At 39.0% G+C, this 25,827-nt stretch overlaps 1 pseudogene across 2 annotated transcripts; it reads left to right on the top strand.

Annotated features, from left to right (window-relative positions):
• Positions 1-4,297: 4,297 nt before the first annotated feature.
• Positions 4,298-8,301, top strand: LOC148032948 (protein CANDIDATE G PROTEIN-COUPLED RECEPTOR 7 pseudogene; annotated as a pseudogene). Of its 2 annotated transcripts, XR_015691692.1 has the most exons (4): positions 4,298-4,614; positions 4,885-4,975; positions 5,059-5,263; positions 5,479-8,301. The product of XR_015691692.1 is annotated as a protein CANDIDATE G PROTEIN-COUPLED RECEPTOR 7 pseudogene, transcript variant X2 (transcript). The 2 variants fall into 2 exon arrangements; XR_015691691.1 differs by lacking the exons at positions 4,885-4,975; positions 5,059-5,263.
• The last annotated feature ends 17,526 nt before the right edge of the window (positions 8,302-25,827 follow it).

A 25,827-nucleotide genomic window follows, 5' to 3' on the forward strand; every position in this document is an offset into this window, starting at 1 on the left:
CTTCAATGCACCCTCGGAAGAGGAATGATATTTTTATTTTTTGAAAAGAAGAAAGGAGGTTTGGGAGTATTGTACACTCGGCAGCTAGAGTCGGTGTGAGGTTTGTGGGATCCATCAATTATAATTATAAGTTAAATTAAGTTAAATAAAATATTATTATAAGTTAAATTAGGTTAAATAAAATATTATTATAAGTTAAATAAAAATAGATATATTTTTTTGAAACACACGTCTGACATATGTAGGAGCTGTTCCTATGAGCGTTTCCATTTGGGAATAGATTCCACAAAAGTTTCCAAACGGACACCTTTTTAAATAAATAGGTAGGCCATGTGGGGGGGTTTTAGAAACCTCTATCCTATTATTTAAATTTAAAAAAAGGTGGCATTCTTCCTCCCAGTTGTCTTGAACATCCGCCAACATTTCGACAGACTATGCACCCTATTGTTCCTCAAGCTGGTTACACACCAAATAATGGATGCCCACTTTGTACGCTTTAACCAATCAAAACATTTATTTAAGGGTTAGGTGTCCGCAGCCCTTTACACACTGGATAGGACATGACATGTTGTTTACCTACTAAACAAGTGAACTCCGCCTACTTTTGGACAAGGAGTCTCCCCTGCCCACTTTGTAAAGTGGCGGACAAGGGTTTACTTTTTGCATTTGCAACCAATCAAAAAAATTTATAAGTCTTTTTTTGCTTTTTTTACAAACTATGTCCATTTGGTGTGTAAAAGTATGACGCCCAAGTCCGCACCGAGTTTCAAAAAGTGCATGTCCACACCCTGGGCAGCCCACACCCTGAGTAGGGGTTGGTCGTCCATCGCTTAGTGTGTAACCAACCTCAGTAACCATCGCCATGGCACTCCCTTCACTTCCTGTTTTTGCAAACAAAGCCATAGTGAAACAATAGACTTCCGAATCTTCCTTCGACTTCCCCACCATCTTCCTACCTCCACCTCCACCTCCACCTCCCTGATCATTCCACCTCCCCACCATTCGATTTTTCCAGCCACCTCCCCATTGTGCCACTTCCACCACTACACTACCTTCACCACCTTAAACTGTGTGTGTGTGTGTGTGTGTGTGTGTGTGTGCGTGTGTGTGTGTGTCCTTCCCCTTTGTTTTTCATACACATGTAAATACATATATTTTGTATATGTATATGTTCTCGATCCGTTCCTATTGTGTCTATCCTAATACTTATTTTACAAGTTTAGTAAATGTTAGTATTTTTATTGTTTAAGAACTTTTTTAAAAAGTATTTAATACAAATGATAATCAAAGATCGTCATTGTTATTTTTACATGTTCTTATTTATGATTTATACTTTGTCATTGTCTGTGTGTGTGTGTGTGTGTGTCTCTCTCTCTCTCTCTCTCTCTCTCTCTCTCTCTCTCTCTCTCTCTCTCTCTCTCTCTCTCTCTCTCTCTCTCTCACTTTAATTAACATTTATTTATTTACTCATATATACTCTATTTTTCTCTTTCATGATTTTTTCTCACTCTCATGTTTTTATTCTTCTCTCTCTCATGTGTTTTGATTATTAAGTTGTATATTTTATGATAATTATTCTTTTTTTATTGTTCTCTCTATTTTTTTCTCATGTATTTTACTTATTATCTTCTATTTTTAATTATAAGAGTATATGTATTTTGATTATTTTTATCATATTTTATATCATAATTTTTTTAAATTTATTCTCTCTTTCTCTTATTTTATTTTTGGCTCAAATAATGTTTTTATAAATTTAACTCATTTAATATTAGTCTTTCTCATATTTTTCCTCTCATGTTTTTGTAAGATTACTAGTATGTGAAATATTTTCGTGCCTTCTTTGTTTTTTATTAATAAAAATTTTCCTTTTTTAAAAAATTGTATCAATCAATTGTAATAGTGATACTTCAAAGTTTGGTGCCCAAAGCACCAAAGCTGGTGCGTAGCACTAGCCTCGACATGAAGGGCCCACTCTCAGTTCATGTAAAAGAGTTGGAATGCTATTAGTGAAGTTTGTTCCCACTTAGCTTGAATATGTATATTTACTCATCATAGATATATTTGAAGAGGCTTTAAAAGGTAAGCATGCTAAACAAGCAAACACAAAGTCTTTATTCATATCAACTTGCACAAATATGTGAGATTTCTTTGATACAAACTTTAAATCGTATAAAACTCTCAAAATCTTAACACTTGCCAATGCATGAGGGCAAATGTATCAATTTAGCATTAAAAATATGTATTGAGTATGAGAGCACCATGATGCATACAAATGTATGCAATATATTAGTTGTGTGGTTTTGGTGTAGTTCCAAGACATGTCAAATATTACTCAAAAGATTGAGTGTAGTCCTATGAGACGAAGGAGGTTGCGGATGCATGGAATTGCAAGTATGGGTTGGGTATAAGTGGTTTTGAGTTGATGAACATGCCGTCTAGCTCTTGTGGTCATATGAAGCATATTATTTTTCCACAATAATACTTTATGAGTGGAGTGTTAAGAGAGGAAAGATGATAATTTCATTGCTTAAAGACCACAACAGAAGAAAGTGATGAGAGAGGAAAGATGATAATTTCATTACTTAAAGACCAAAATAGAAGAAAAGAGGATGTCATGACTCATTGGACCCATTCCTTGGGGATGGGTTAATCTTCTCACCAATTCATGAAGGCCCACCTAACTATATCTTTTTATGAACTAATTGGGTGCTAACTAGGTGCCCATACTGGCCCTTTGATTTACTAAAACCTATTTAATTAAATGTGAGCTTTTAAAGCTCCTACTTTAATAGAGATGAGATAGGTGGTAAATGTTCAACATTAATAGAATAGATCACTATCTAAATATTGTAAAGTTCTATATGCAACACTAGCTCTTATGAAGAAAGTGATATGAGGAATTTAAAATGGCATTAACTAACTTTATGCGGTGTAGTTTCCTCATGACTATCTAGCAACATTCTCACTTTATAATGCCTTTATTCTATCTCAAAATCTCATAAAAAAGGAAATAGAATGCTAAGATGCATGGAAATTTTTAGGAATTCATAAATAAAGGCTCACTATGATCATATGGGAAGCTAGGGGTGTGCATAGTTATTATTAGATGTATTGTCTTAAGTCAAAAATACATGTGGATTAGTTTAGGGCATTAAACTAATGGATGTTTAACTCACAAGAGAGAGAGAGAGAGAGAGAGAGAGAGAGAGAGAGAGAGAGAGAGAGAGAGAGAGAGAGAGAGAGAGAGAGAGAGAGAGAGAGAGAGCTCAACAAGATCTTCCAATGTGAATGATTTGTTATTATAGTATGTAAACATTAAAAATTGTAGGTTAAGATCCAAAGGACATATCAAAGGTGTGGATGCATCTAAGGATATGGCATTAAACAATACATTCCTTTAAGGTTTATAAAGTCAAGTATAGAAAAAGTATGAATTATGTCTCACATAAAACCTCCATTTCAATATCTAAGAATTTGTGTCATACATTAAAGTAGCTTTAGCACATGCATAATTATACATTAAGTGAAATATTTATTGCACACATAGCATACTATTTGTTTTATTTTTTGTGAGCAATGGCTCATAGAAATGCGAAGTGAGTGAGGCGTAGCTTTGTGAGCTTTGCAAAGACGCCAATTGCATGAAGCATGGTTAGTGGGCATGGTCGGCAACACCGGCCATGCAAGCTAGTGTACACACACACACACACACACACACACACATCCTTGTAAATATCTATTTTTAAATAATGCATGCACACACACGTCCATGTGAGTACATAGGCACCCATAATTATATATATATATATAGTAAAGGACCCCTTTCATTAATGTTTATGTTGCATGTGCAAGTATTTCCTTGAAGAACTTAGTACATAAGTTCCATAAAGTCAATAGCTCATCTATTATTGTATATAACTTAATCCAGAGTCATTATTGTGTGCCACATCTTGGAATGTAGTGATACAGATAGTTGTAAGCAACTATAGAATTGACCGAGTCTTTAGCTTGCATTCAAAAGTGTGATAACGGTTTTCATAGTAATAACCAATTTACGATATTTATCTAATATGCAATGTGAATTACACTTGGATGACAACTCACTCTTTCACTTCTCGAGACATTAGAACTAGAATATGATGGTATGACACCTAAAATATAAACCAAGAGGGGAGACTTGAGAGCTTAATCAGAGACACCTCCTGTTCTACACCTTTTTAATCCATCTTCACACACAAAAATGTAACACACTTGCATGTGCATGCACACATAAATATGTACCAAATTCTAAAGGGAGTTGGCATCTCTTGTATGGTTGGACACCTTCTCTTCAAATTGGCTTGGTCTGGTTTTTAGCATGGTATTCATTTTGAAAACAGATCTGAAACCTTGAGATGGTTATTTGTGGCATAACATGCCTATTATCCTCAAAACGTCCGTCGCATAGCCGATCAAACATCACCTTCGTCACTCATGGTTTTCTATTTGTCCTGATCTCCCTGTAACCGGCCGCGCGAGCCTTTGAACGCAGCTGGTCCTGGTCGTTCGTTGAATAGCTTCGTCCAAGACTGTCTTGTTTGTCAAGCTCTGCTATGGCAGCCTCGGATTAGACAGGTACGAGCTACCCTCTGTCTCTCGTCTTCGAAACACGGTGTGTGTATGGTTAGAGAGAGAGAGAGAGAGAGAGAGAGAGAGAGAGAGAGAGAGCGCCTGGGATCCCTCTTCTTTCATCGAGTGGCGCAGAACCCAATCGCCCGTTCGATGAACGATGAACGGCAATGTTAAGTAACTCGGTGATGGAAATCAAGGGTTTTCTGTAACTATTTCTCTACGATCTGGGCTTCTAACATGATGACAGACATTGATTTTAGAGCTGGATTTCAGGGGTGAGGGGTTCTATACACTTCATGTTTTTGGTCCGGTCCATTTGGGTTGGATTCTCAAACCTTACTCCATTCACTGGCAAATAGGAACTGTAAGTTGAGCCTTCTTGACTGGCTGAAATTTTGGGCTTTTTCGACCAGCCAGGTATCAGATTTGTATGCTTCCTGCCTGCAGAGCTGCCCCTAGAGAGTTTGCAGCACACTGGGGATCCTTTGTATTGATGTCTCTCCCTGCACACTACTTAAATAAATAACGGTTTAAGCAGAGGAAACGAACACTTTTCCCTGTCATTGATATACCTTCAGCACGTCATTTCCCTCATGAGAACTTGTACCTGTCATTTACATCCCGTTGGGGTCTCATTCCCTCACAGATAAAGGTGAGGAGGATCTCCTGAATACATTGATCTCACATACTTCGGGAAATGCAATCAACCCACATTACTGAATGCATTTGTCATGTTTTGCTCTTTTTGTTATTTTTCTGCTGCTGTTCCAAATCCTGCACATCAGTGCTTGCCGACATGCTCTATGCTGCATGGGTGTGAACACTGCAGCTCATCATTCCTCATTTAATACTTCTCGTGATTTGCAGAGACAGAGTTTCATGGCTATGGCAAGCTGATAGTGGCTGCAAGGACTTGCACTCACTGACGTATTGATCTAGCATCTGCATTGTCCATACAAATACGACACATCTTTGTAGAGCAAATGGATTTAGCTTGTAGGAGAAGATGGGTTCTCCTTTTCATTGGTTTCCTTGCTTTGTCCCATTGGATCTCAAGTATAGAGGCAGGGATTCACCATTGGTCAATCAAAGATGATACTCGAGATTTCATTGGGCTGGAACAATTTGGGTATACCAAAAGTGGTCAACTAGAGCTCGATGTTGATAACGTGAGATGGTTTTCTTCAGCAGATCAGCCCCTAACCGATCATGATTTGTCATTGATGGGATTCTTTCTGGCAACTGATGATGATTGGATACAAGTTAATAGTGAGCCAAATGTCACTTGTGTGTTGGAAAGTAATGCAATTCACATTCTTCTTAAATTTGTTGAATTCAGTGGCTCCTCACACCATGCCAATCACACATATCCTGCTCCAGGTGCTAACCGTTATATATTGATGTTTGCGAATTGCTTGCAAGGGGTTGCTGTGTCAATGTCAGTGAGAACCTCCATGTACAACCTGGAGGGTACTACCAAAGACTATCTTTCTGAGGGGCAGACTCAGCTTCCAGTTCTCTTTTTCTCCTTCTTCTGGGTGTATGTAATACTTGCAGTGGTCTGGATTTGTATCTGTGTGAAACAGAAATCAACTGCCCATCGCATTCACATTTTAATGGGGGTATTGGTAACATTAAAGGCGTTTTACATGTTTTCCGATGCTGAAGACAAATTTTACATCAAGAAAACAGGGACCCCACATGGTTGGGATGTTGCCTTCTATGCTTTCAGCTTTTTGAAAGGTGTAATGCTTTTTGCTGTCATTGTGCTTATTGGCACCGGATGGTCCTTTCTCAAGCCCTACTTACAAGGGAAAGAAAAGAAAGTTCTTATGATTGTGATCCCGCTGCAGGTCATTGCCAACATTGCAGTTGTTGTGCTAGATGAAGCAGGCTTACCTGACAAAAACTGGCTGACTTGGCAACAGCTGTTACTACTTGTGGATGTCATTTGTTGCTGTGCTGTGCTTTTCCCAATTGTATGGTCAATCAAACACCTTCGGGAGGCAGCCCACACAGATGGTAAGGCAGCACGAAATCTGGTGAAATTGACACTCTTCCGACAGTACTATATTGTTGTTGTGAGCTACATTTACTTCACGCGTATTGTGGTATTTGCCCTCCAGACTGTCACCTCTTATCATTACACTTGGGTCAGTGACTTGGCTCGTGAACTGGCTACATTAGCTTTTTATGTCTTCACAGGCTATAAGTTTCGCCCTGTTCCTCACAATCCGTACTTTGTTTTGGATGATGAAGAGGAGGAAGCAGCTTCTGAGGAAGCTTGGAAGGATGATGATTTTGAATTGTAAACTATTCAAGCAGGCTTTGCTTACAAAGTTGGAATGTTTTTGAAGACAAGGGTCAATGATATCAGTCTTCACGAGCAGTTCATTGGGTAGTTGATCTCTTAAGGTATAAGCAATGTAAAGTGCAGCTGACTGATGGGAAGCTCTGTAAGTACCTACAAGGTTTCTTGATGGGAAAGGTTTACATGCTTGCCGTCTGCTACAGCCTGGATTCTGGATTGATGGATTGGATGGCATATTTTTTGCAGGAGGCTCAGATGTGAAAATAGCTTTCATGAGAAGGGAAGATTTCCTCAGCATTATATAGACACCTGAAATGTCTTCATTGACTTGTCATGGACGTTTTTTAATTTGTTATGCAGTCAACATTTTAAACCTCATGGATCAACTTAGGGTTGCTAAAGATTACCTTGTACAATAAACACAACAGTTTTACAAAAGTTATGGGATCTCTTCTAGTATGAGGAACTCATAAAATGGGCCAGTTTAAATTATTGCCAATCCATGAATTACTGGACTGTTCAGATCCATAGGCCTAGCTCAATAAGAATAGGGGAATCATGGGGCTAGGCCCTAGGATATGTCAAGGAGAGATGAGGCAAGACACACATGTAGAGTAGCCTTTTGTGATTGCATTTAGCTAAGGAGCTTGCTTTATCATGAGATAGATGAGGCTCAGAATGAGACTGTTGAACAATTGTCTACAGATTACTAGCTGCCTGTCAAAAGCTGTTTTACTTAATATCTCATTAAGTACCTATTACTCCAAGCTTGCTGCCCTTTCAGCTGATGCATTTGAAGCATTAACAGAGATGATGTGAAGATTGTACTTGTTGATCATCTGCAAGAATGTGCCCCTCCCCATCTGACCATATAACCTGCAGTTCGAGATAATTTTTCACTAGGATGATTTTTCTTCCTCATCCTTTTATGAGCACTTACTGCATATCATTTTGAACCGCGTCTTTGCAATTATTACCTGGACAAGAATATGTAAACCCCACCACAGGCCTCCATGGCACTACATTTATGAGGTGACCATTGAGAAGAGTGATCGGTTCCACAAATGCATATTAGCCTTCTTTGGTACAAAAAAGGCTTGAATCTCCTTACCTTCTAACACTGTTAATCAACCAAGTCTGAATGCAATTGACTGAATGGATCAGTTTTGTGAAGAGAACACTACAACCCGTACTGCATCATGGACGGCTGGGATCTTGAGGGACAGGTTGCATTGGCTACTAAGAATTGCACTAGATTGGACAAGCATGGGTGTAAATGGTTTTGCCCCCCTTGTGCAAAAAGATTTTTTTGAATGATTTCACATATATCCATGATCACAATAGTATATGTGATTATGACTCTATGGAAGTTTCTTTTACTAGCAGTCTCTTCCAAAACCATTTCAGTGGGAATCAAGAGTGCAACAGGCTAGCAAATACCGTTGATGGCGAGGACAACAAAGAAAGTGAAAACCAACACAATGGAAAGAGTAGCTTATTTGTGAAGATAGCTAGGGATTGCACAAAGAAAACATAGAATGTATGAACACAATTAAAACACAATTAACTCAAAACAAAAGGTAAAGACGCAAGGAGAGGAGTAGAATCTATCGGATGAATGAATGTGAGATATGAGAGTGAGTAAGATGATATAGATGTAGATTACCCTTGAGAAGCGAAGATGACCAACAACCATTGACTCTTGTGGGAGTGAGTCGACGGACAGTTTTGGTGAATAACATTGTCCATGTATGGATCTCAAGTCTAGGGATACCACCAAATTGAGAGTAGAAGCAATAGTCCACAGTTGAGGGTAATGCCATGCAGTAGCCAAGAGCCACTCGGAGTAGGAAATGTATGAAAAATTGAAAGGTGTAGAATCTAAAGACATAGTGATGGAAGAGCAAAATGTAGATTTGTTGGTGATGAGGCAACAAAAGCAATAGCTCCTATTTGAGAATGCAGGTTAACTAATGGTTGCCTACTCGAACAATGGTAGGGTATCCATTGTTGAAACCTTAAGAGGGATGCTTTTTAGTAGTTAATCGAATCTCTTGGTTCCATGAGCAACACCATCTAGTCTCCCTTCCAAGAATGGTGGACTTAATTGGATGTGGGAGTTTTGGTCTACTTTATAGTGAAATTATTGGTCAATCATCCCAACAACAATTTGATGCCCATGTAGGAAAAGTCATGTTGTAACCAATCAAAGATGAGAGTAAATAATAATGCTCTTGGTTCATAGAGAATGGTAGTATTTCAAACTTCAATAGTCTTAAGGACAAGAACTCTCATCGCATAGATTTCCCTTAAACAATGTTATCTTGGGTTCTATCCTTTTATGTAGGCGATCATGATTGCTTGGCTCTAATTCTAACAATAATGTAGGAAGTTGCTCGACTAATCAGATTAACATGTTCATAGGATGGGGTCATTGGGAGCTCCATCCTCTTGCTTTCCACCTACTCACTCATTCTTTAGTTATTTAATTACCACCACGATGTGTTTAATATCCATGTTCCTTTATTTCATCCTTCACATTGGTTTCTTAAAACAATACCCATAATCAAATAAAGATTCACAAATAGTCATTTCTTAATAATTAAAATTACTTTTAATTGATATAATCTTTTACAAAATCATCAATCACCATTGGCTAAAACAAATTTGGTAGCAGCCTAGGATTTGCCAATGGGTATGCCCTAAGAGACCACACATCTCGTCCTATGTAGCCAACAAGGTAATGAGCTAGTTGATGACCATCTTAGACCTCTTAAGACTTGACCATTCTATCACTTGGAGGAACATCACACACTTTTTAGGCTTCATTACCACCACTCTTGCACCCTTGATGTTAGGTTTTTCATAAAATGTGGTTCACTCACTAGCAACTGCACAGTCTATTCATTGGTGGCTATTCTACTCCAAGGCTAAAGGGATGCATGGGATACATAAAAAATAACTTAATAGTAATCCCTCCTTGGTTTTGTACAACACAATGAAGGGGGTCTGGATAAAATAAATAATACAAATTTTCACCACAACTTAAGCATATTATCGATAGTTGTGGTGCACATTTTTATCACATGAAGCCATCCATTTCCATACATTAATTAATTTTTAAATTAATACTATCAAAATTAATGGTGCAAGCTTGAGTTGAGAAAATTTCGATTCGAGGCATCGGAATTTGGTTGCCGGGTGGAGCCATGTTTGGTATCTCTCCCATTTGGATTTATATTCATGTCATTGCCTACTCTAATGTGATGATGACAATGGCAGTGGCACGAATGGTGGTGGAATTTGAATGATGTTTCGGGGCCATGAGCTCACTAGTTGATAATTTCAACTAGGATTAGTGGTCTGTCCTTGCTACTTGACTAGGGAGGGTAGTGTAGTGAGGCAAGAGTTAGTGGTTCTTGATTTGCTCATCATAGGAGCATCCTTGTCTCACTCTCCACTTGTGGCATTTCCTCCCAAGGTGGGGGTTTTGTGTTCACTATCGTAGGGTGCATTTAAATGTTTCTTGGATAAGGGGGGGAGGGGAGGGTGGTGCATGCTTAAGGAAAATTTAGAGAGGTGAGTAAGCTTTTCCCTTTTAAATGCAAACACTTAAGTAAAAATGTAACATTGTAACTAAGATTTATTTGTACTACGTTTTGGGCTTTATGCGATTAAATCAATGAAGGCAGGTTGTGTAGCAAACCAACACTTTTCTATAGCTTTTTCTTTCTCTAATTACATTCCTCTTCAATCTTCAAATAGGATTTCTCTTGGACGGTGATAGAGTTTTTGGGTATGATAGCAACTCAATCTCTAGCTTAACAAAAACATAGATTTTGTGTTGTTTATGGGCTAGGTTTAGATGTCTTTGTATGTTGCATTGATTTTGATTGGCAACTTGTTTTGTAGCATTGATAACTCATGTTTATCAAGCTCCAGACCCACTTTAATATTGGCCAATACCTAATAATACTAAGGTTAAACTTTTGGGTATTTAAGGGCTGTTTGCATGAGGAATGACATTAGATTCAACACTTAAAAACTTTTTGACAGTCTCATTGATATCAACATTACATCCACTCCCCTTAAACCTGTGATGTCCTCAATTTAGGGTATTCTTTTACAAGGGAAGCTTCATCAACCTGTGTGGCATCAACAAAGATCGGATGACATATCATTATTATGGTAAGACTAGTCATATAGCTAGTGAATGTTTCCACCGTAAAAGAGTACAACAAGTGTCGAATGGTAACCGATGCTTCCACTATCAACAACTCTAACAAATTGTTTTGAAGAAATTATCTTTCCCATAGTGGATCTTATGTTTTCCCATAGTTGATTTTTTGTTTCCCTTAGTGGATTTGCTTTGTAAAACAAAACCCTTGCCAAATATGTAATGTTTTAAGCTTTACTTGACTAGGTTGCCTATGAGCTAGTCTCTCGGGCCATATCATCATGTAGGGGGGGGAGGGGGGGGGGGGCAAAAAAGTCAACAAGTGTAGGAACTCATCATTTGAGGGGGGTGTTGAGAATAACAAATGATGCTTGATATGTATGCCCATAGAGGCTGGATGTGTGCCTAAAAGAGGCTTGCCCATAAGTGGCTTTATATGAAAGAATTGACAAATGATGTATGCTCTAGAAAGAGATGTCTTGTATCCCACATGCATAGTGAGGAGAGTGGAGAAAGGTCAAAGACTATATAATGATGTACTTGGTTCACTTTTCAATGCAATGTCATAGTACTTTTGTCCTTCAATCAAGTGTCTATGTCATTGTCTCACACAATATTGTGTTTATGAGTCCAAGTCTCAATCTTGGAATCTAATTCACTTGTGTGATAGTTGGTCTTGTCTGTGTCTATGTCTACATGAGTCTTGTCTATATCTTCCATCCTCCATAGCTCATGCCAATCTCTAGATCCATGTCTTTTGATAACAAGGTCTACAATATCAAGGACTTTGCCTTTTGTACTTTTCAAGTAGTAGTGAGCCCTTCTTAAGCTTTACATGTAGAAAAACCATATTGCCCTCCTTGAAAACCCTTTGACTCTTCGTGTATCAACATCCTGCTTTTGGTGATCTTTGGTGGCCTTAATATCTTGGGTGATGGTATTAGTTGGCTCATCTAGTTCTCCCAACATTGCTTTAGAAGCATCCACCTTGATGGTAGGGTTAGAGAAGTTTGGAGGGGATATCCTAACCATGCAATGCCTTGAAAGGTGACATCTTTATGTCTTGGTGATAAAAGTTTTTATAGAGGAAAATTTCACCAAGGGTAAGTAATGTATCCACGTTTGTAATTCTCTTCCAAAGGAGGCCCTAAGTGTATCCTTGATTACTTGGTTTATTTACTCTATTAGTCCATTCATTTGAGGATGATAAGCAATATTGAAGCAGCATAATTATGTCCCAATCACTTGGAATAGGGTCTTCCAAAAGATGGAGGTCAAATTGGAGTGATGATAACTGAGTATCTTGTGAGGCAAGCCATGCAATCTAAAAATTTCCTTACTAAAGAGGCATCTCGTATCTAAGGAGAGTTTTCCTTAATGGAGTAAGATGGGCTACCTTAGCGACCAACTAGATCCACTACTATTAGAATGGAATCATACCCTCCTCTTATATAGTGGGAAAGACTTGTAATAAAGTCCATATTTATGCACTCATACTTCATTTTTGGTACATCTAAGGGATGTAGTTCACCTGGCATTTTTATCATTTCAACTTTAACCAACTAACAAGACAAACACTCTTTAACATAACAAAGTGTATCTTGCTTTAGCTCTAACCAAGGGTAGCTCTTCCTTTCTGGATTTAGGGTTTTTGCATAGCTTGGATGACTTGCTATTGGGCTATCATGGGCCTTTTGTAGAATGAGCTTCTTTAGTTCTAAACCTTTTTAAATGGCTAAATAATGATTGAAATAAAGGCATCCATCATAAAGAAGATAGTTATTGAATCTAGTTTCTCTTTTTGGGTTGAATTTGATTAATGTACAACATATATTATGATCTATCTCTTGATGGAGTTTATCATGAGGGATAGCTTGCTGTACTCTCTACCATCAGATTGTTGCATTAAACAATCGTTACATTTGTTAGAAATGCGGGATCTAGAGCATGACATAACCGGAAGCTATGGAGGATGGAAGGTGAAGTGTAGACTCATGATGTAATGGACACTGTTTGTTACACAAGTGAATTAGGTTCCAAGATTGAGACTTGGACTCATAAACACAATCTTGTGTATGTGGACAATGACATTGACACTTTACTGAAATGAAAAGAGTACTATCATTGCATTAAGAAAGGAAGCAAGTACAATGCTTTATAGGAAAGTAGGAAACTGCAGTAGGCACCATTGTGCATATGGGATAAGTTAGCCTGCATGTCCTTGACCCTGAGACTCCATACAAAGAGGCTGTTTGAGTGTGATTGCTGATTCTCAACACCCCTCCTCAATCACAACTAGGAAAGGCACAAAGTGTGTAGAGGCTGTAATGAGAACCACCTGCAAAGTGTGGGCATACCACAGACATGGCAAAACACCAGAGGCTGTTGCAGAAAAAGCTAAGTGTGGGTACCATAAACATGGTGGACATCCAGAGGCTGTAACAGGGGCCTCACAAAGTGTACATGGACTGTAATGCCAAGTTACATAAGGAGTTTACAAAGCTTATGGCAGGAAACATTAGGGCAAGGAAAAATACAAGGCTATTAAAACAGTCTATCAGAATTATGAGAGTACAAGGACTGATGAGTCTTGTCCTTCCGATCCTGGTGATCTTCATCTTCTTCTTCCTTTGCTTCATTTTCTTCTTCTTCTTTGACTGCGACTAGATAGGCCTTTTGGGATCTCTTTCTTGCGTGGCAGAATTTCTCGGTGTGTCCGGTCCTTTTGCAGAAGTCACAAAAGAGCTGATCTTTCTTGCCTTTGTACCTGTTGCCAACATATAATGCATGCTCATCTCTAGAGGTACTTGGTTCTTCTTTAGTTTTTAGCTTCTTTTCTTCTTCTAACAGTGATGCCTGGATATCAACAAGTTCAGGATTTGGCATGTTGATTAGAGTTGTTGATACATTATTATATTCAGGAGGCAAGCTCTTAAGTAGAACACCGATGCAAACATCTTCATCCATTTTAATGTTTATTCCTGCAAGTTGGGTTAGGAGTCCTTCCATGTAATTGAGATGTGTGGCAAGTGATGTGCTGGACTTCATTTCAAGCCTGAAGAATTCAATCAGGAGACCATATTTTGATGATTTAGATTGTGCACCGAACAGGGTGTCAAGTCTTTTTCATGTATCTTGTGAGGTCTCACAGTTATCCACATGATGGATATAACTGTCGTCTAGCTCCAATTTGATAATGGCCTGGGCTCTGTCATCATTCTTTTGCCAAGTAGTTGCAAGGTCCGCGTCTCGAGGTTTCTTCTCTTTGCCATTTGTGATGGCCCAGAGACCCTTCTTCATCAGGATGAGCTTGATGCGGGTTTGCCAAGTGTGGAATCCGACTCCTTTGAATCGAGCATTTGGCGAGTCTTTGCCCATGTTAGATTTACGGGAACAGTAGCAAATCAACTTCAGACTTTATTAGATTTGAGCAACAGAAGAATTGATTGAGAGACACAAGTGCCAAAAAGCACTAACTGAGTGTCAATGAATACCAAATCTGCAAAAGTCTTTTACTCCAAGTGATCTTCCCCTTCTTGATTTGATGCTGATGCCTTCAGATCTGAGTGACAGTACTTTAACGAACTTCAGAGAGTATTGCTCAGTGATTAAAATCACTGTTGATAACTTCAGTGAGAGAAACAGTGAAAAATGTCAAGATTTTGAAGCTTTTGGCTATGGTGGAATTAGGGTTTCTGAGACAGGGGCCTGGTTTTTTGCTGATTGCAGGAGCTACAGTGCATCATTTTCAAAAATTTTTACATATCTAGGAAGCTTATGTCATGGGCTACCAAAGCCCCATGGAGATTGTCAATATCGTGGTCAGTATGCAGCGCGCAGGTGCCGCGATCAGAATCGGCGCAGATCTGGACAACGACAGTGAATTTTTGCAATGCTGGAGCCAGGGAGCATCAATGTCATCGATTATTGTGCCACGATGAAGCGCCTTGAGCAGAGGAACAACTCTCCAGAAGAAATCGTGGGCTGAAATGGTCTGGTTGAAGAGTTATGGAAGCTCCAAGCAAGGTAGGTCATGTCTGGCTATGGCAGACACAGAACAGAGATTGGGGATTTTCACAATGCTGAGCTCCAAATGGTCCAATGTCCTGGATTGATGTGATACAGGGAAGCTTTATGAGTTGGGGAATACTTTTCCAGAAGGAAGCTCCAAGAGATTTGACCTGTGGAGTGAGATATAAGCAGTTCAATCTGACAGGGTGCTGCTGGCTATGGCTGCCATGGAAGCTTCAGTGAGAGTAGAGTTGAGAAAAGAAGTCATACACTGACACTCAGCTGGATGGAGGTTCAGAAGAATCAAGAGAGGCTGGAGAAGCAATGCCATGCCCAACTGGGCTCTGATACCATGTTAGAAATGCGGGATCTAGAGCATGACATAACCGGAAGCTATGGAGGATGGAAGGTGAAGTGTAGACTCATGATGTAATGGACACTGTTTGTTACACAAGTGAATTAGGTTCCAAGATTGAGACTTGGACTCATAAACACAATCTTGTGTATGTGGACAATGACATTGACACTTTATTGAAATGAAAAGAGTACTATCATTGCATTAAGAAAGGAAGCAAGTACAATGCTTTATAGGAAAGTAGGAAACTGCAGTAGGCACCATTGTGCATATGGGATAAGTTAGCCTGCATGTCCTTGACCCTGAGACTCCATACAAAGAGGCTGTTTGAGTGTGATTGCTGATTCTCAACAACATTTGAGGGCATTCATCACCACATTTTCCTCGCTTGGGTGGAACGTGATTTCAAAGTCATACTCTTCAAGAATCTCTACCCATCTTTTGTATCTCATGTTGAAATTTGGTTGGGTGACAATCTACACCAGACTTTTGTGATCGAGTACTAATTGAAAGTTGCGATCGAGAAGATAGTTCATGCATTTGTCCACAACCCATTGCGATCGAGAAGATAGTTAATGAGAGGCCCCATTGCTTGTTGAACTTGTGGGAAATTGGGACATGTTTCGTCTAGGTGTCTAAAAAAAAAAGAGCACGCTAAGGGAAATGAAGTTGACCAAGGCTACCCAAAATGCATCACACACATGTATCCTAATTGTCCACATCCCAAGGCAAGTAGTAGTAAGGCCATTGTGCTCTCATTACCCTTAAGCCTATTTGTAGTGGACATGGTCAATGATAAAGATAGTATTTCCATTACAGTGCATGCTATAACCCATGCACAAAGCAAGGTGGTGGGAGTCAGCATCAAAGGCCCTATGACAATGAATGACTTAGTATAACTAGTAGAAAGAATGCCAGGAAACAAAGAAGGATAGCTAAACTCAAACTTAAGAGTGATAGCCTCCCCTCAATACCACAAACTGCTCTCATCTCTAGTGCAAAGAGTGCTACAATGGCATCTCGGACCACAAAGGAAACTATTGCCAAGGATAACTCATATCTTGATCCAGTTCAAAAACTAGTTACCATTAATAAAGTCAAGGAATGGGTAAAGGCAATGCAGGAAGGACTGTAAAAAGAGCAGATTGATGAGATGCTCAGCATCCCCAACCTATCTCACATACTTGACATATGTCTCTAAGCAAGGCCATGACCAGTAGATGAGATAACAATTGAGCCACCATAAAACCTGTTCCCCATGGATCAAGAGGCTTCTTTAGTTCATGATGCAAGCCACTATAGCCTACAAAACTGCCACGGGACAAAACCCTTTTAGACTAACATGTGGCACTGATGCCATTATGTTAGTTAGAATTCTTATTTCTAAGTCAGTGCATAGCTATCCAAGAAGGATGGGAAGGCACTAAGGCATGGGAATTTCTCCTAATTGAGATAGAATGCCTAACAAAAACGAAATACTAGCAACCCATACCCTACTTCCCAAGAAGGCCCATTAAAAAGCCTAGTTTGACAAATGTGTCAAACAAAGATCCTTCGATAAGGGGATCTTGTCTTGCTCTAGTTCATTAAAGACTATAAACAAAAGTTGAAATACAAGGCCTTGGACCCATCCATATCCATGCAAATAGGACATAGAATGTGGAGTTGGAAACCTTAGATGGCCAGCCCATTGGCCACGTCAACGATGGCAGCAGGATTAAGAAGTACTACCCATCTAGATATCCCTCACATGACCTTTCCATGGTAAATATAGACAACCCCTTGTTATGTGTGAAACAAACCTTCTATGAATAGTTTGAGCAACACCATCAACATCCTGTACTACCACCCTTTAGAGACCTCATCAAGCAATTGAAGCTATTAGAGTTGTTACCATTAGCAACATAGAACTAGATGACAAGCCCTTGATTCTAGTAGTGTATTTGCACATTCGCCTCACTGCTGCTAGGTCATTGCTAGAGAACACTCTTATCAATGAAGGATCAGACCACAACACCCTTTCTTACTACTACTAACACAATCTAAGATAGCCACAATTGCAAATTGACGAAGGATCAGACCATAACACCTTTTCTTACTACTACTAACACAATCTAAGATAGCCACAATTGCAACCCATAGAAGCAAAGTTGAAACCTTATGGAGAACAACCTTATTCCTTGCTGGGCCTATGATAGCATCTTTCCCCAATTCTATGTTCCCCCAAATGCTAAAGGAGTTGAAACTAAAATTCTCTTGTGCGCACTTCCAGATTCTAGACCAATTGTAATGTCAATAATATTGACAACCATATTCACTTACAGTTGGCGGACACATGAGTAATTACTACCTTTTGTCCTGAGGGAGCACGATTTGTGACCTCACAGCCTTGCCCTACCTCTCAATCTAGGCCACCACCCACAACCCTGCCATTTTTGGGCTAGATTTTGATAGATCAAGCCACAAGAGGCCCCCTATAAACATTCCATCACAAAGGAAATGGAAACCTAAAACTTCCCCCCTCACTCCATAGCATGCACCATGAAAATACGAGAAAACACAACCACATCAATGGCAACAGCCTTGTCACAAACCATGCATCACATTGTGATGGATTCCAAAAAAAAAAACTAAGAGCACAAAGTATTATGAAGGCTCTCATCAACTTGGGTACCCAAACTACCCACGTTTGCCCACAAACTAGTTACAATGCATGCCGCGACAATGCCGCTCTATTTACAAAATGGTTGAGGATCTGTCAATGCTTGTTAATAAGCCCATCATTGATTGCTTTCTGCAAAACATGCACCATGTTTCATACCTTTTCCAAACTATTTGTAATTATAGATTTAGGATTGGCAGACATTGACATGCTATTGCTTGCTTCTCAATGGCACCCTACACGGGAGACACACGAGCACCCCTTTTGCAAAAGTCTCATAGTCCTAAACCAATTAGCTCAAGTGATACCACATGAGTAGTTAAAAGCATACTTGAATCCTTCCTTCTTATCTACCAGTTATAGTCCTCAAGGACTTCTACATCGCCGATAGTTTACAACAACTTTGTAGCTCAACCACTTGCTTCTTGAACAAATGGTACACACTTTTCCATGATGCTGTCACACAGGAAGTAAAGTGGTCACTACCACCAAACATCAAAAAATTTTGAGCCTTCTAAAATATGATCCAATATACTATGAGACCTCTTCACTATGGGCAATCATCAAATCACGTGTGCTAAAACCTTCAAAAGAGCTATTGTATTACCCATTCGATAAGCTACTAACCAAAAATACAATATTAGTGAGTTTGGGAATCTCCCAGTTCCCATTTTTTGAATACTAAAAATGTGGCACTCGGATAACATGCCCATAAGTTTCTCAAAACCATATGATATGATCTATCATTGGAAAGCGCTTGAAAAATGGAATCTATTGGGATATAGAGCACTCGATTTGGAGTTATAGTGTTCAAGTTATGACAAATCCAAAGATTTGACCACGTGTCCCAAACTTATGGGAAATTTCCATATTCCTGAATATGGTGTTCAAAGAAGAGCTCCACATTACCAGTCGATTCAATGGAATTTCACTCTTGGAAAACCTCACATCATATTTTTGTGTGAGTAACTTGTCTAACTGACTGATTTGGATGTGCTAGAATACAACCTTGACTTTTATTGGTGGATTCTAGACCCTTCTATACACGAATAAATCACTTTAAATTATACATAATAATAAAACCATAAGCCTTACACAAAAAAACATTATGCATATACTATGATCTTCTCTACCAAGCTAGGAAGCTTGCTCTTATTTTGTAGGGGAGGGAGGGAGACCAAAGACACTAAGTTCTTAAGATCTTTGCAACCTCTAGAAATCAAGTTTTTGACCAAGAAAGCAACTTGCTAAGACCAACAACCAAGGTTCCCAACCAAGTAAGAATTACTTGTAATGATGGCAAAAAGGTGGGTAAGAATTATTGATTTCATCATGCAATATTATCTAGGTATAAAAATGATTGGGAAGTTGCATTTTTTAAGAAATTCAAATAAGAAATGATCTTTCAAGCACTTTTGAAGAACTCATGAGAATTTCTTTGACCTTGCTGGAAGTTGAACAACTAGAGGGAACATGCCCATCCTTGTCAAAGGCACCCTTAAAGACTATATGACTATCTTCACTACCAAGCAATGCATTGACTTTGGAATAGTAGTAAACATGTACAAAATGGGCTACATTTGATTCTAGACCATGGCCAAGACCATGACCAGCATCGAGAAACTGGTGAATCATTACTAGTCACTTAAAGAACTAGCATCAGCATGTGAGCAAGGAACTTACCTTAGAGCCATGCCAACCCCATCCACTTTCTAACTTGTGAAGGTGCCAAGCAAAGTCAAGAAGATACTGAAAGCTCAAAAACTATTGGAAGGGCCTTAGTAATGGGAGGATCTCACTCTTGGCCAAAAGGAAACTACTTTTTCCTAGCGTACAAGATGAGGAGCTAACGGCCATTGCATAATTATTCCATCATCTATGCACTTACAATAAGCCCTCAACTAGCCATACCAAAATACCCAAATGGCTTATGGAGGACATCCTGATGATAGGGAACCTAGCAAAGAAAGATTTGAATGCATTATGGATGAAATGCATCACAAAATCACTGGCCAAGGCCCAAAAGGTCTATTCAAATTTCTATCACAATAGTACACTATCCCATCTCATAGCCACTCACATAGGCATCTTTGTAGGACCCAACATTGTTCCTCTCTCACCACCAAGCCTACAAGAGCTAGAAAAGAAATAATAGGAAAAGGAATTTAGAGAGCAATTAGGGCCATGAAAAAGACAAAGGGAAGACGAGGAGGAGGAAGAAGACAAAATCCTACTGGAAAAAGCCCTTAAGCAGTCCAAGGATGAATATGATAGAAGGGAACAAGAAAAAAAGAAAAAATGAGAAGGGAGCAAGAAGAGTATCATTAGGTTATAAGGATTTCCTTTGAAGAGTCCTTGTGCAAGAAATTGGGCAAGATACTAATAGAAAAAGGAGAGGGTAGCTCTAGAAAAGGAAAGGAGAAACTAGAGGAGATTCCACCAGTCAACCCAACTCTCTGTCTCAACCTATAGAGCCAAATGAAAAACTAGACAAAGAAACTACAACAATTGCATACACAAATAGTGGAGCTAGTCAAGGCCAAACCTATGGTAGAGATCATCATTAGAACACATTAGGAAAAGTAGTAGTAAGATAAGAGCACTCAAAACCATCCCAAGCAACAAGGCATAGTGGGCAAACCAGAAACCTTGTAAAAAAATGTGTGAGGAGCTCAAGGGGTGTAGGGTAGTAGCACTTAAAGAGAAGTAGAATGCCAATGGAAAATTGGAGAAAAGTTAAGAAAGCTGCAAGACTTTCATCAATGAGATAGAGAAACATAAGTTAGAATTCCAAAAGTAATTGCAAGGAAAGGAGAATGCCTTGCAGGAGAACACAAAGGAGCTCACTAAAAAAGAGGCACTATTAAAGGAGGAATTCCAAAAGTAGTTGCAAGAGAAGGGGAACTCCTTATAGGAGTAGGTTGAGAAACTCAACAAAAAGGGTGCAACCTTAAAGGATGAGATTCAAAAGAAATTGCAAATAAAAGAGGTTATCCTATAGTAGTTGCAAAGATTTAGGAAAGAAAGATGACAATCAAGATAAATAAGTAGAAATAGACAAGATATTCAAAAGAGAGTGCAAGCACCACTTATAAGAGAAAGAACAATAGGTCACCTATGAGGATTTGCAAAAGACAATGGCCACTAGGCTGACCTAAGTAGTAGACTTGGTAGAAGGGGAAGCACAAAGATTGTGGGAATTAGCATTGATGAAGCTATCCATTGAACTAGGGGGTTTCTTTATTTGGGGAATTCCAAATAAGGTCAAATTGGATGCTTATATCATCCTCAATAAGCAACAAGAGATCTACAAGGAGGCAACACTCAAAGCTTGCATTATGAAAATTGACAATCCTAATAAATTCAAGGCCCCAATTTGGGACAATCACAAGCACACTGGAAAGCATGGAACTGATCAAGGAGGTCAAACAAGACCTCATACATCATTGTAGAAAAATGGGTATGAGGACCAAGAGCTACATGTCCTTGGAATCCTACAAGTCTAGCCATCGAAACCAGAGTCTCCTCTTTCCTTAGATCCACCCATTGTCATGACACCCCCTACGGATCTACTTGATCTACCAGTAGACTTTGACTTTGGAGAGTCAACGGAGTAGTCAACGAAAGAAACCACTAAGTAGAAGAAAGCATATAATGCTATAGTTGAGGAACTTAAGGCACAACCACAGAAGGTAACTAATTTCCTTCTTCTACCAAAGATCCTTAAAGAAGAAGAGCAAGGAAATCTTGTGGAGGGGATATAGAAAATTTAGACACAAGAAGCATCTAGTGGCGTAGTAATCTTTGATTTTAAGCAGGATGAAGGAAATTGGTTCAAGGAACCCTTGCCCTTGAGAACAGTGTGAATACTCATCCAAATAGCAAGAACCATTGTAGAGAAGAGGGCATAGCTACTAGATGCTAAGGCCTTCAAGAGATCTTGTCAGGCTACACGTGCCAAAAGTAGATACCTCACCATGAAATCGTAGGAAGATTGGATAGGACAGTTGGAATGGAGATACTCCAATCTAGAAAATGATAAGGCAACATGGTAATCCTTTGTTTACTCTAGTGTTAGTGCAAATATAGACCCAATCCATTGCCCATATCCCCATCAACACAGGAAGGATTACAAGGAAGGAGAACATGGTAGATACAACTTTACAAAGATACCAAATATCAAAGCCACTGAGAAGAAAATACTCTACATGTTCTAGAATTTCAACCTCATTCCATCTTTTGTTCATTTTGTGAGGCAATTTACAAATTGTCCAAATCCTTCCTTCATAACCACATGCAACTACCTTTGCCTCCCCATCATATTGTTATGACAACCTGCCATGCCATATGAGGAGATGCTACATCCACTATTCTTTAATGTAAATGCAAGTATTGACCAAGTGGTGATGGTATGGCTAAAGCCTCAGGGAATTCCTTATTGTGTAGAGCTTTTAAAGGATATAGTAGACAATAGATTGGCACTTTGCACTTGCCCGTTTTTTCCAAAGTTGCACCTACAACTATGCAGCTCACTAAAAGGGTATATGCTTAGTAAGGGATGCCTCCAATATGTGTTCAAGCCAATCCTTGAGTAGTGTAGATGTCTATCCAAAAAAAAAAGACAAAAAAGAAGAAAGAAAGAAAGAAAAAAGAGAAGCACAATTGCCCACTCACTACACCTAGGGGTCCACCCTAGCCCATGTCCTCACACCACAACCTCAAGGCACATCAAGGGCAAGGCAACTTGAGTATTCTTGATAGACCTATCACTTTGGGCATAGCACACTTCACCTAATCCTGCACCAACTAGGTCCTCAGGTGTGGGACAACATTTTGAGTATACTTGGAACTTGACCCAGCTCTCAATTGCATAGCATGAGGATCCCACATTGCACGTGATAGGTAGACACACCCTCAGGGAGAGCACAACTACATGACATGTACATTAAGCACATCCAAATCCATTAATATTGGTGGCCCATACTTTTTTCTTCCTATAAACTCCTCCACCTTTGATGATAATGATTCTCTTCTTCATCACAACCTATGGAACACCACCAACCCTATCTTTCCTCTACAAGTTCAAAGAATGATTTCCTTCTGAGATCTCTTCATCAACTATTGACTAGAGCCATCCGTGCCATCTACACTATCTTCCTATGCCATGGGATTGGTACTCAACTATAGAAGGGGGTAAAATGTTAATAATATAAAGACAAGAAGAAAGAAAAGAGCTTGGAAGGGCCACAAATCTTTGAGATTTTGTGTTTTATCATTATTTTTAAAGATATAAAGAGAGCTGGCTCCCTCTGTGCAATTTGTATTGATAAATGAGTACCACTAGAGTAAAAGACATGTAAATCAATAGCTTTAGGTGCATGTAAGCAGGAGTGATCGGTCACTTTGTTAAAAGGAGTGTTGGAATGCCCAAAGGGGATGGGAAACCCTAACCCTAAAAACTTGTATAAAAAGAATGAGAAAGAATGGAACAAGCTATTATTGAGTGTGTGAACTTTTGTCTATTGCACTCTTGCTTTTGTCCTGTGGGAGGGAGAGTGAGAGAAAGGTTGATATTGAGGAAAAGAGAGTGAAAGTGTGTGCAGTTAAGGACCAAGAGCGAATCATCCATCTCTTATTGTCTACTCTATAATGCCTTATCCATGCTCTTCTCTTGCATGATGAAGACTGTAAAGGGTTTTAGAGCCTAAGGAGTGCACCTTAGATAGTGAGGTGTGTGAAAGCATTCTTCTTGCATGGAGGTTTGCCATGTGCATTCACCATAATTAGATGTTGATTCTTGTGCAAGAGATTATGTGAGAGGTAATCATGGACATAGTGGTTGAACGTCTTGAATCAATAAGAGGGTGTCTAAAGTCCCAAACTTGAGCATGAGGTGCCCAAAAATGTATGTGTACTCGCATCTCATTCATTGTCCCCATCCTACTTGATATTCGGTAAGATTACAAAAACTGTGTCCACATTTTATGCTCAGTGTTGCCAGTAGCAATTACACATGGTAGCGTAAGACACACTCCTCAATGAGTTGTTTGATGGCTAGGTTTCCACTCAAATTAGATTCTCAAACCATTGGAACTTAAGCACTTCATGCTTCATTATTTGGGATTAAGCCCAATTTCCATTAGTGAATGGGAACTAAGAAGCTTCCTTGGTCTCATTGAGTGCCTTTGTTTAAGAAAAAATTGTAAAAACTTTGGCGGCCCAATTAAGTGCATTCAATGATAGTGCTAACCATGCATTCAATGATAGTCCTACCTTTTCTAGTTACCCCTCACCCCAAGCCAACCAATGTGCAATTCTTCCTAGCATTCTTTGATATAGTGAGTATTAATGTGTAGATGTCTTGTGCCTAGGTATTTAAGGAGAAATCTATTCATCCATAGTTGAAAGAGTGGGTTTTTATACATAATGAATGGGTTATTATGGTACACATTCACTCTAATGTGAATCAACCAATCATTTAAATATGGGTTATACTAGAGGGAAGCATACACATCCAATAAATGTGATGCAGTATCTAAGAATGTATATATTAAATCACATAAGAGATCATGTCCTCTTGGTCCAATCAACTGGTGATGTGAAGCTCCCCTCAGTCAATACTTTATTAAGAAGGAGCTGTAATAGGAGTTTCCTTTCAAGGAAAAATGTCACACACTATGGCCAATACTCTAAGGAAAGTGCAAATTGTGTGTAGATGATCACACTCAGAAGTGTTGATGGCAGACCTTAGTTCATCATTTGTCATTGATTAACTTCCAAGTAATGGGATTAAAGTGTGAATGGAATATAATTTCTTTTCTGATGGGATTCCTTCCCTACTTTTTTCACCATGTCTTGCCTTACATCCACACTCCATAGGCAAAGTTTTTTATGGTAAGAAGAAATCAACCTCATGGCATCAATTGTGTCTTTTGAAATGACTCGCAAGAGTCATTCAACAATTCATGGGTGATTATCCTTGATGTGTTCTTGATCCTCTTATCTAATTGATGCTATTGTAAATATTGTTGCTTCTCGCATAATACAATGATATTAGCTTGCTTGAATGCTCGAGTGAGAATTGCTAGGGTGGCTTCAAGCTTCATGAGGCCTTTCATATCAGGTTGATTTTACTTTTGGGACATTGTGTCTACTAGTTTCATAAGTGTTCGTTTGATCAATTTAGGTTTTAGACTTGGTGATGGAAATGGTTGAGAATTGTACATGCTATGAACTTTCAAATTAGAAGGATTGGTTGTGCTCTCTGACTTATTTTGTGCACCCATTTTAGTGGAAGTGCATAATACCAGTTCTTTGGTTGAAAATATTGAGGTGGTCACAATCAGAGTTGCAACTATTCAGGTTCAACCTTGGATTGGAAGTAATATGTACCTATCAAGTGGATGTTGGAATAGTAGTAATATTGTTATCAGTAGAGCCAAGAGCTACTTTTGAGGCTAATTTTGACTCACCTTTGTTAGCATTGTTGGTGTCTTTCTACAATCCATCTTACTAGTTGAGTAGTGGCACATGGCTTTTGCTATTCCATTTTCTCATTTCTAAGTTTCTTCATTTTCGTTTGACACCTTTTGCGGTTGGTTGGGAACACCCATGGATGGTTGTGTATTTATGTTATGGGTTTCAAATGTCTTTCTCCTATGGATAGCCATCATCTATGTAGCATTCATTCCTTAGGATTC

Source organism: Lygodium microphyllum, chromosome 8, assembly GCF_053477565.2.
Source record: "Lygodium microphyllum isolate KBCC chromosome 8, Lygodium_microphyllum_v1.1.10, whole genome shotgun sequence".
Classification (NCBI taxonomy): domain Eukaryota; kingdom Viridiplantae; phylum Streptophyta; class Polypodiopsida; order Schizaeales; family Lygodiaceae; genus Lygodium; species Lygodium microphyllum.